This window comes from Dendrobates tinctorius, unplaced genomic scaffold (genome assembly GCF_039654945.1).
Source record: "Dendrobates tinctorius isolate UK_male_01 unplaced genomic scaffold, ASM3965494v1 ptg000366l, whole genome shotgun sequence".
Classification (NCBI taxonomy): Eukaryota; Metazoa; Chordata; class Amphibia; order Anura; family Dendrobatidae; genus Dendrobates; species Dendrobates tinctorius.
In genome coordinates, this window is record NW_027362032.1 from 4,915,376 (window position 1) to 4,925,335 (window position 9,960).

The following is a 9,960-nucleotide window of genomic DNA, read 5'->3' on the forward strand; positions in this document are numbered from 1 at the left end:
CTCGTCATGTCTGAAACTCTGATCATGTGACCTTTCCTAGGATCCTGCACTGTCTGGTTCTGCAATCATCTCGTCATGTCTGAAACCTTCATCATGTGACGTTTCCTAGGATCCTGCACTGTCTGGTTCTGCAATCACCTCGTCATGTCTGAAACCTTGATCATGTGACTGCACTCTGTGATCCTGGAGCATCTGAACTAGGAAGTTCTCCCCTGGTCCTGACCCGGAAGAGGAGGTGCTATGCCCTCTATTAGACCGCCCCTTCCTATGCTCAGGGCCTGAGTATTGTGTTGCGTCTCTGCATGGCTGCATGGTCTGTGGGGCGCTCCCTCTATTCTGTGCCCTTGCACTCTGCTCTGTGGTGCATCTCTGCACACGCTCTGTGCTCGTACTCCATCTCTTGTTCCGTGCTTTGTCTTATGTTTGTCCGTTGTGCCATGTTTGTCCTTGTCCTGCTTGGACTTGTAGTCCTTCTGTTATTCTCTGCCTTGCCTGTTTTCGCTGTGCCTTGTTCCGTACCTTGCCTTGTTCTGCCTTGTTCCTCCCTATGGTCTCAGTCTTTGCTTGCTCTGCCTCGCTCTCTCCTATGGTGCTCTGTAGTGCTCCCTGGCACACGCACCATTCCTCCTCTCTTTCCGTTTGTGCTCTTTTCCATGTCTAGTCCCAAGGCTCTGCCTTCGCCCGGCTCTGGGCTTTGGCCTATGCTCCGCTGCTAGACTCTTTCCTATTATGCTCTCTTGCACGTTTCTAGGCTAGTCCCAAGGTTCTCCCTTGGCCCGGCTCTGGGCTTCTGCCTACGCTCCGCTGCTAGCTCTGTTCTTGTTCTGTGTTTCTGCCTATGCTTACTTTCCTGGTTCTGTACTCTGCTTAAGCCCTGCCTTTTTTCTCGTCTTGTCTTCCCTTGCTCTGTTTCTTTGTATGCTCTTTGCATGCGCCTGCCCTAGCCGTGCCCGCCTGCTTGTGCCTCAGCCGTGCTCGTCGGTCAGTGACATCTGTGTCGCCTGCCATGCCTCAGTCGGGTTCGCTGGAGTCTTGCCTGTCTGTCAGTGCCGCAGCCCGATCAGCTAGCCAGTGCCCCAGCCGTGCCCTCTGTGCTCCCTTGCACTTCACGCTGTTTCCGCACTGTGCTCTCTAAAGCACGCGCAGGCCATCGCCTGCCCATGGCATACCTCCCCGTGCTTTTGTAAAAGTACGCGCAGGCTTTGCCATGTTCCCTGTCGTGCCCTCTTGTACGCACAGGCCCTAACCCTGTCCTGGAACCCTGACCTTGGCGTGTCTCTACACATGCACTCTGTCTTGAGCCTTGTGCCTTGGCGTGTCTCCAAGCACGCACCCTGCCTTGAACCCTGGCGTGTCTCCAAGCACGCACCCTGCCTTGAACCCTGGCGTGTCTCCAAGCACGCACCCTGCCTTGAACCCTGGCCTGTCTCCAAGCACGCACCCTGCCTTGAACCCTGGCCTGTCTCCAAGCACGCACCCTGCCTTGAACCCTGGCGTGTCTCCAAGCACGCACCCTGCTTTGAACCCTGGCGTGTCTCCAAGCACGCACCCTGCCTTGAACCCTGGCGTGTCTCCAAGCACGCACCCTGCCTTGAACCCTGGCGTGTCTCCAAGCACGCACCCTGCCTTGAACCCTGGCGTGTCTCCAAGCACGCACCCTGCCTTGAACCCTGGCGTGTCTCCAAGCACGCACCCTGCCTTGAACCCTGGCATGTCTCCAAGCACGCACCCTGCCTTGAACCCTGGCGTGGCTCCAAGCATGCACCCTGCCTTGAACCTTGGCTTTCCTGCCGGATTCCCGTAACCTGCCGACCGTTGCCAGAGGTCCGGAACCAGATGACTGCGGCCTGATGTCCGGAGCTGATGTCCGCAGCCCAATGCCTGGACCCTGTCGGTCGTTGCCAGTAGTCCGGAGTCCAATGCCATCGCACCCCGTCTTGGATCCTGGCGTGTCCTAGCATGCATCCCTTCTAGGAACTCTTGTGTGATCCCTATCACGTATCCTGTCCTGGACCCTGGTATGTTTTCGTGCACGTGTTATGCCTGGAACATTTGGCGTCCCCTTGCACGCATCCTGCCGTGTTTCACTGTTTGTGCCCTGCACCTGATTCCCTGTTATGCCTTGCACCTGAATAAAGTGTGAATCCACGTTTGAGGAAGAAACTGTGTGACTTTGCTTTATCTTTGGTATCCTGTCCGTCCTGTTGTCAGACACTCAATAGTGTCTCCTTGAGCCGGCCGTCTGGTCCCAGCAGTCGTGGTGGCTCACCCCCTTGGTCTTGCCCCTGACACTCCCTGTACAGGGGGTGGGTTCTCACTAGGTCAGCTCGCCCTAGGTGGGTGGGTGCCACGGCCCAGAGGGTCCACTCTAAAAAGGAAGATGGGCTCAGCAGAAGCCGAGTCCGTAACAGAATACTCAGGCCATGGACTCCGCTGGTACCTCGGCCACCCGTCTGATGAAGAATCTGCCCTGTCTCCTGAACTCGCTTGATAATGGCGGTACCCTGGCCACTCTTCTGATGCAAATCAGACCCGGCCCTTGACCTCTGAACTTGTTTGGAAATGATGGCAGCCAGAGTAAGAAGACTTGCTTGTCTACCCGCAGTCCTCCCCACTGGATCCCTGTGTCTCGTCCGCGGATCCTGTGTCTTGACCGGTGCAGGTGTCCGTTTCAGATGTCGGATCAACGTTGTTGGAGTGGTTTGTACTAACTCTGGATTCTGCCGAAGAATTTTTTTTTCTTCTTTCCAGCCCCGGTAAGAGAGGGCTTAAGGAGGGGGGTACTGTCATGCTTGCCATGTCTGTTATGTCCGCCATGTCTATTTTACCTCATGACCCTAGAGCAGTGTGCACACTCACCTTATGTCTGCTGAGCTGCAAGATGCCTTTGTTTCTGCTTTGCCTTCTGTGATCATCTCGTCATGTCTGAAGCCTTGATCATGTGACGTTTCCTAAGATCCTGCACTGTCTGGTCCTGCAATCATCTCGTCATGTCTGAAACCTTGATCATGTGACGTTTCCTAGGATCCTGCACTGTCTGGTTCTGCAATCACCTCGTCATGTCTGAAACCTTGATCATGTGACGTTTCCTAAGATCCTGCACTGTCTGGTTCTGTGATCATCTCGTCATGTCTGAAACCCTGATCATGTGACCGCACTCTGTGATCCTGGAGCATCTGAACTAGGAAGTTCTCCCCTGGTCCTGACCCGGAAGAGGAGGTGCTATGCCCTCTATAAGACCGCCCCTTCCTATGCTCAGGGCCTGAGTATTGTGTGGTGTCCCTGCATGGCTGCTTGGTCTGTGGGGTGCTGCCTCTATTCTGTGCCCTTGCACTCTTCTCTGTCGTGCGTCTCTGCACACGCTCTGTGCTCGTACTCCATCTCTTGTTCCGTGCTTTGTCTTATGTTTGTCCGTTGTGCCATGTTTGTCCTGTCCTGCTTGGACTTGTAGTCCTTCTGTTATTCTCTGCCTTGCCTGTTTTCGCTATGCCTTGTTTCATACCTTGCCTTGTTCCTCCCTATGGTCTCAGTCTTTGCTTGCTCTGCCTCGCTCTCTCCTATGGTGCTCTGTAGTGCTCCCTGGCACACGCACCATTCCTCCTCTCTTTCCGTTTGTGCTCTTTTCCATGTCTAGTCCCAAGGCTCTGCCTTGGCCCGGCTCTGGGTTTCAGCCTACTCTCCGCTGCTAGACTCTTTCCTATTATGCTCTCTTGCACGTTTCTAGGCTAGTCCCAAGGTTCTCCCTTGGCCCGGCTCTGGGCTTCTGCCTACGCTCCGCTGCTAGCTCTGTTCTTGCTCTGTTCTTGTTCTGTTCTTGTTCTGTGTTTCTGCCTATGCTTACTTTCCTGGTTCTGTGCTCTGCTTAAGCCCTGCCTTTTTTCTCTTCTTGTCTTCCCTTGCTCTGTTTCTTCGTATGCTCTCTGCATGCGCCTGCCCTAGCCGTGCCCGCCTGCTTGTTCCTCAGCCGTGCTCGTCGGTCAGTGACAGCTGTGTCACCTGCCATGCCTCAGCCGGGTTCGCTGGAGTCTTGCCCGTCTGTCAGTGCCGCAGCCCGATCAGCTAGCCAGTGCCCCAGCCGTGCCCTTTGTGCTCCCTTGCACTTCACGCTGTTTCCGCACTGTGCTCTGCGTGCTCTCTAAAGCACGCGCAGGCCCTCGCCTATCCATGGCATACCTCCCCGTGCTTTTGTAAAAGTACGCGCAGGCTTTGCCATGTTCCCTGTCGTGCCCTCTTGTACGCACAGGCCCTAACCCTGTCCTGGAACCCTGACCTTGGCGTGTCTCTACACACGCACTCTGTCTTGAGCCTCGTGCCTTGGCATGTCTCTACACACTGCCTTGTACCCTGGCGTGTCTCCAAGCACGCACCCTGCCTTGAACCCTGGCGTGTCTCCAAGCACGCACCCTGCCTTGAACCCTGGCGTGTCTCCAAGCATGCACCCTGCCTTGAACCCTGGCGTGTCTCCAAGCACGCACCCTGCCTTGAACCCTGGTGTGTCTCCAAGCACGCACCCTGCCTTGAATCCTGTCGTGGCTCCAAGCACGCACCCTGCCTTGAACCTTGGCTTGCCTGCCGGATTCCCGTAACCTGTCGACCGTTGCCAGAGGTCCGGAACCAGATGACTGCGAGCTGATGTCCGCAGCCCGATGCCTGGACCCTGTCGGTCGTTGCCAGTAGTCCGGAGTCCGATGCCATCGCACCCCGTCTTGGATCCTGGCGTGTCCTAGCATGCATCCCTTCTAGGAACTCTTGTGTGATCCCTATCACGTATCCTGTCCTGGACCCTGGTATGTTTTCGTGCACGTGTTATGCCTGGAACATTTGGCGTCCCCTTGCACGCATCCTGCCGTGTTTCACTGTTTGTGCCCTGCACCTGATTCCCTGTTATGCCTTGCACCTGAATAAAGTGTGAATCCACGTTTGAGGAAGAAACTGTGGAAAAAGACATATTCAGAAAGCCTGATTCTCCATAAGAAAGATAGTTTTGAACGGAAGGAGAGGACTAAGGATTAGGGTTAGAAGAGAAACCTTCCCCAAGTTCTGAGCGCAAGGCCGGGGTCCGGTCCCCGAGGTTGTATGGATACTAATGGTCCTGCAGCAGACACCGGAGGAATAGAAGTAGTGACCACTTTATTCCCACACAAGACTTGGGGGCACAACAGCATCGTGAGTGAGCTGGGACTTAGTAGCCAGGAGTCCCTGAAGCAGGCTACAGCTGTCTGCCGTACAAGTAGAGTTCATAGGAACATCTGAAAGGAGGAACTCCAGTGTAACTCAGTACTGTGAGTACTTCACCTAGGCCCTAAGAGGGGGACGTTCAGAAAAGGCACATGTTGGCGGAGTGTTGGAACGGAGTGCTTCACCTATCTTGGAGGTTGACTGAGCCCCTGACCCGGAGGACACGTCATGGATGCGGGTACCTGTATGCCCAACAGACTGTGAGTAAAGCTTTGGAACTACATTCCCTGGTGTCCTCCAGTTATTCCTGCGCCAACATGTTCAGCACTGCTACATCTCTGTGCCTGGCACTGCACCATCTATATCTCTCCCCTATCGCTTGACTATCTCTTCATCTACACTGCCCTGGGACTAGAGCCCTACCTGTGGAGGGCCACAACATCATTGCTGCACCACACCATCTGTCCCAGAGGATCTGCTTGCAGCGTCGGCTTAACACCTCCCTTGCCGAACACCACAGGTGGCGTCACGAATCATTCACTCATAAACTTTAATCATCATTACTAGCACACTTAACATTCCCCTTTTACAATGGATGCCCAGGGCCACGGCTGCCGTGACAACTCCCATTGAGATTGATGGACCCGGTACCGAGAACCCCCACCGGCCCTGGCAAGTGTTCCATTTTTGGCGTCACGAACAGAATGACGAAGCCCGGTGCCACCGGGTTCTGTGTGCCGAAGATTTATTGGACTTAAACATTGCTGAGAATGTGCAGAATAACCAAATTGATAGACTGTAAAATGGACTCTCAAAATAGCTGCCGGGGCGGTGAAGAAGGGCGTGACAACATAGGTGGACCTAAGAAAAGAGCGCAAACTGTCCTGGGCCTCCCCTGCCTAAACTTCTATGCTACAGCAACATGGCCCACCCCCAGAGGGGTTCGTATACTGGCTTTGTATGGAGTAGGAAGGAGGAGCGAGATCCTGTGGCGGGAAAGGAGCCCGGGAAGGAGAGAGAACGCCAGAACGCCATGATGGAAGAAAGACAGAGGCCAGGAAAAAACAGTGGGGAGAAACCACTCTCCCCCAGACAGCACCTGCGGAGCATACGGCTGCTGAGATACCCTTTACAGCGCCCGCCACCACCTCCAAGCCGGTACTGTCACTGGATGCGACCTGTCTGGAGAAGGTACATGAGAGTCCTGGAGCAGACAGTGGGACCGGGGCTGAGTCCCAGCCTGGACCTGACGTGGCAGCGCAGGCTCCTACCGGCGTGCCCCAATCCTGTACCAGCTCGGACCCAGCTGCCGCCAGCTCACCAGGCAGCCTCGGAGGTTGCAGCTGCCACTGTTCGCCAACCTGTACCTACACCGGAGCCAGAATATCACTGGGAGGCGCCAAGTATGATCACCGCTCCTGCCATGATCCTGGTGCTAGGAACTGTGCCTGTGGACAGAAATAGTCCTATGCTTGTTCCGAACCCAAGTGGCAACATTCAAGTTGCACCATGCCAGCAACGACAGGTAGCAGTACCGCTAGTTATTGTAGAAGTTGAAGTGCACCAGTCACTGGTATCGCCTGCAACCCCTGCAGAACCTCAGGCAACAGTTTCAGCGGTTACATCAGCTGCCACTCCATCTACACAGGCAACCACTAACCTCACTCCTTGGGAGAAGGAATACATGCAATTTGTGAACAACCAGCAGGAACAGGAAAATCAGAAGTTCTCCCCTGGAAGCAGCCCAAGAAACCAGCTTCCACCATCCCAGGAGGAGACCCACATTAAAGAACAGTCCCCAGATAAATAACTGTTACCCAGGAGGGTATTAGCACCATTGTGCCTGTTTGTTTTGTTCATCATGTTTTCTTCCAGTTTTCTTCAGTTTGCCTAGTTGCGTTGGCAGCATTTATTATGAAAAATTGAACTGCAGTGATCATGAACTTGGAATGCATCACAAACTTTCTTGTATATAGTTGCGCCTTTTTAGGTGGCTTCTTTTTTTACCTGATGCAAAGTTCCAAATCCCCTGCCGCCACCACTGGAAGGAGCTCACTGTATAGTATTGATGCCGTGAGCTCCTAAGCTCCCTCTAGTGGTGACTGCAGATAGACAGAATGCCATTTTGGAACCATCCGTTCTCCTGGCTTGTACAGGGTGGGCCATTGATATGGATACACCTAAATAAAATGGGAATGGTTGGTGATATCAACTTCCTTTCTGGGGCACATTAGTATATGGGAAGGGGGAAACTTTTCAAGATGGGTGTTGACCATGGCGGCAATTTTGAAGTCGGTCATTTTGGATCCAACTTTATTTTTTCCAATGGGAAGAGGGTCATGTGACACATCAAACTTATTGAGAATTTCACAAGAAAAACAATGGTGTGCTTGGTTTTAATGTAACTTTATTCTTTCATGAGTTATTTACAAGTTTATGACCACTTATTTGGTCCATCCTTCATTTATGGCTAAAGGTTGCCATATACCTTTATTCCTACTGACCTCCCTTACACATATATACGTAGTTTGGCCACTGGTGGACTAACTTTTCTAAGAGCAAATAGATCAGGTGTTAAGACACAACATGCCCGATCCTTCTTTCTCCGTACACTATCTATTTGAGGATGTCAGTGGGCCTCAGGTCAGGACCGTAAAAAAAAAAAAAAGATGGTTTTGGCCGATTTTGCTCTAATGTGCATGGGGGTTGATGCATTAATTGTAATGAGGTCAAGGGCCTCGCCCTGTAAATAGTAACATTAAGGCCGGGGTAACACTAACCGACGCAAAATACGGTCAGTAGTTTACAGGCGTAATACGGATGAATGACCCCTAAATAGTGCTCCGTATGTCATCTGTAATCAAGGTGTGGTCGCGTATTTTGCGCATGTCAGCATCCGTATGTAATCCGTATGGCATCCGTATGGTGAGATTTTCTCGCCGCCTTGCAAAATGGACATATAATGGAGCCCTATGACAGGGTTTATAACATAAACCAAAGAATAGTTATATACACATAGAATGTATGTATATATATATATATATGTATTCTATGTGTCTATATCTATTCTTTGGTTTCTTTATTAAACCTGTCAGTGTCAGTTTACTGTATCGCGCACTGAATTGCCGGCTTTGCTAAAAGACACCGGGTGCGTATTTCTCACAAGTCACATGTGTGGTCCGTGTGTAATCCGTATTTTTTGCGCGCCCATAGACTTGCATTGGCGTATTACAGGCGTAGTACGCTGACAATCGCAGCATGCTGCGAGTGGCACGGAGCGTAGAATACGGATGAGAAATATACGGCTGGTGCGAGGAACCCCATAGAGAATCATTGGTCCGTGTGTAATGCGTGCTTTTAGCGCCTCTCACTCGGCCGTATTCCTCGCCAGTGTGACCCCCGCCTAATGTGTATTATCTGTATGTATGTATGTTGTGTGTGTGTGTTTGCGTCCACACAACAATAGTTAGATAGGTGTTATATTAGAATATTAGAAAAGGGCCACTAGATGGGGGCACTGAGCTCAACTAGTGAGAAGACTGCTTAGGGGTTAACTTAGAGGAGTGGCTAGACAGGAGGAAAGGAGATAGATTTCCCTCCAAGAGTTAGTTGAGCTGGGGGTAGCGAACAGGACAGGAGGAGAGTGAAGAACAGCAGATTGCCTACAGCATTACCTGGCACGTTGTGGTGTTGGAGGCCTTGCAGTCAGGGACTGGGGACTGTAAGGCTAGCGAGACAGAAGAAGGAGTCTCGTCGGTCAAGTCAGCTAGCAAGGAAGAGCTGAAGTGACAACCCAAGCCAGTCTATTGAGTCCAGCCCATGTCTGGAGAATTGCAAGCCAGGGAGGTCTGTGGGAGTAGCAGCTGGAGTACGGGAGCTTTGTGGAGAGTTTAGTGAGCTGTGAATCTAGGACACGAACAGGAGCAACAGTGCCTTTAGGGTGTGAGCTGTAACAGAAAAGTCGGGTACCTTTGTGGGCTGAAGTCGGGCTCTGGAAGAAGGGAAGAGTTCCGTGTTCATCGTGCTCCATGTGACGTGTCAGCTTGCCTGTGTGGTGCTTATGTGTGAAGTGAAGGAAGAAGTGACGTACTGCTGTAGATGAAGATGTATTGCTGTTACCGAGTAAAGAGTCCTGTAGCCATAGTGGATATGCTGTGCCCTGAAGAGAATAAAGCTGAGTTGTTAAAGTTGCTTCCAGCCTCTGTCTGCAGTCAATCGGGTCCCCAAAGTGAACAGCATATGGGTGATGTAACAGCCTCCAGCACAGTAAGTACTGGAGCGGCCGCAGAAGCTATCCCCCGGCGGCCATGGTATTACATAAGCATCATACCTATTAACATATCCCACTGTCAAAAATCAAAACCATCTTACCAAAGCTCCTCACCCATAAATATGATCCAGATCTTCTACTAGAATAATGCACAGAAGGGGCCATGTATGCCGCACCAACCTTGTGAGTTGTACGAGAACTCAGACATTTAGATACATACGTCTTCAGAGAACTCACAGAAATGCTGAATGTTTCTCCATAACTGAGTACTAGACTAATTACAGAAGACCTCCACCAGGTCAAAGGTGGACAGTTTTTGCTCCTATTTTACTTCCGCTGCTCCCTTGAATATGCAGGGTTTTTTATTTTTATTTTTTTAATTCGCCAAAATGGTTCCAGAGATTTTGGTGTTTTTATTCAGTGCAAAATATGGTCTTTATCAAATGGGTATGGCTCACAGGGTAACATTCCATAGCAGCCTAAAGACACGTCCCTAGAGAATCCTGTGAGAC